A 2,500-nucleotide genomic window follows, 5' to 3' on the forward strand; every position below is an offset into this window, starting at 1 on the left:
CCATCATCAGCTGTGTGTGTGTGTGTGTGTGTGTGTGTGTGTGTGTGTGTGTGTGTGTTACACTGCAACATGAACCACATCCTCATTGTCAATTATGTAGATTATTTTACATGCTGCTCCTGCTGTGAGGACTCTCTCTCTCTCTCTCTCTCTCTCTCTCTCTCTCTCTCTCTCTCTCTCTCTCTCTCTCTCTCTCTCTCTCTCTCTCTCTCTCTCTCTCTCACACACACACACACACACACACACACACACACCCCTTCATTTTATACCACTGATGTGTTAAATATCAGACAGTGACTTGGACTCAGTGGCTTGGAGGGATTTCACTCAGACTCACTCAGACTCCTGTATCTCGGAGTTTATAAATGAAGGAAAGTTCATTTTGCTTTTGAAATATTTGCCTTTGTGCGTGTTCAACTCAGCTGTGTGTGTGTGTGTGTGTGTGTGTGTGTGTGTGTGTGTGTGTGTGTGTGTGTGTGAGTGTGAGTGTGTGTGTGTGTGTGTGTGTGTGTGTGTGTGTGTGTGTGAGTGTGAGTGTGTGTGTGACAATATGCTCTGATTATGTACAGGTTTGATGTGAGTGTAAATATAGTGTAATGCTACTAAACCCAGTCGTGGTGTGTGTGTGTGTGTGTGTGTGTGTGTGTGTGTGTGTGTGTGTGTGTGTGTGTGTGTGTGTGTGTGTGTGTGTGTGTGTGTGTGTGTGTGTGTGGATATTGGTAATGCACTGGAGGAAAGCCACTGTGTTGTGTTGAAAGTGTGTTTATGGCCGAACATTTCAGTTCCAACCTTCAGTTTATTTTCACTTCCTCACTTTATTCCAAAATCAGAGTCTGTACAGAGTCACATCCTGTTTCTACACAATAAAAACACTCACTGCTTCTTCCCACCGAGTCAAAGTCCTTACTGCTGCTGATCAGACCATCGAGTCCCTACTGCTGATCAGACCATCGAGTCTTTACTGCTGCTGATCAGACCATCGAGTCCTTACTGCTGCTGATCAGACCATCGAGTCCTTACTGCTGCTGATCAGACCATCGAGTCCCTACTGCTGATCAGACCATCGAGTCTTTACTGCTGATCAGACCATCGAGTCCTTACTGCTGCTGATCAGACCATCGAGTCCTTACTGCTGCTGATCAGACCATCGAGTCCTTACTGCTGCTGATCAGACCATCGAGTCCTTACTGCTGCTGATCAGACCATCGAGTCCTTACTGCTGATCAGACCATCGAGTCTTTACTGCTGATCAGACCATCGAGTCCTTACTGCTGATCAGACCATCGAGTCCTTACTGCTGATCAGACCATCGAGTCCCTACTGCTGATCAGACCATCGAGTCCTTACTGCTGCTGATCAGACCATCGAGTCCCTACTGCTGATCAGACCATCAAGTCCTTACTGCTGATCAGACCATCGAGTCCTTACTGCTGCTGATCAGAGAGAGGGAGAGGAAGGGGGGGGGGGGGAGTAAAACATATCTGATAGATCGCTTTAGCAAATGTACTTGTTTATTTAAAACAATTAAAACAATGAAAACAATTAGCCCCTTGGGCTGCTCCTCCTCTCTCTCTCTCTCTCTCTCTCTCTCTCTCTCTCTCTCTCTCTCTTTCACACACACACACACACACACACACACACACACACACACACATCAAAGCCCACTCCTGTTCAGTCTTTTGTCTTTATTTGTCCAGAAGCTGTGCTCCTTCCAGCTGCTGTCCATTTCCGTAATCTGAACCTTCTGCATGGTGAGAGATAACAACGTCTTTGGTTGCGTGTTGCTGATTTTCCACACTGCGTTCTTCAGAAAGCATGTTATCACTCAAATAGGTTTCCTACAAGTTCATGTCAAAAGCTGTTCCTCTCCTGTAGCTCCAGCACTCAATATGTTGTGGCTGTTTACACACCTCCATCATCTCCTCCTGTCTCCAGCTCAGCTTTAGTGTCTTTAAGCTCTGGGTCTCAGTCAGAGCACGTGTGTGTGTGTGTGTGTGTGTACTGATCACAGGTTTTGTGCAGGTACAGGTCTGTGTCCCGTGTGTTCCTCCAGGCTCCCCGGTGCTCCCGCAGACTCTCCCGCGCTGCTGCTGCTGCTGCTGCTGCTGAAACTCACTCTCTGGCACACACCTGACCACCATAACAGAGACCCCGCGTCTCCCCCCGGCCACAGAGACCCACGGCGTCCCCCCTGCTCTCTACAGTGAAGTGTGTTAGTGTGCTGATGTATGTTCCGCTCCTCCACAGAGACATGAAGAGGAAATGTTATTTCAGTTCAGCGGTCGGCCACCAGAGGGCATCACACTGCCTGTAAAAGCATCCTGGAGAATGCCGAAATATTTATTCCAGCAGAGAACATTTTCGAGATTCCTTTATTTTGGAGGGCAAACCTCCTACAAGGGGCGGAGCTTGGATGGGGAGGAGTCTATGTGATTGCCAAGGAGATGCTTCAATTGTGAGTAAAGAAAAAGAAGGTGTTGTATGTAAGAACTGGTGGCTC

This window comes from Silurus aristotelis, assembly GCF_946808225.1.
Source record: "Silurus aristotelis genome assembly, contig: scaffold_250, whole genome shotgun sequence".
NCBI classification, from domain to species: Eukaryota; Metazoa; Chordata; class Actinopteri; order Siluriformes; family Siluridae; genus Silurus; species Silurus aristotelis.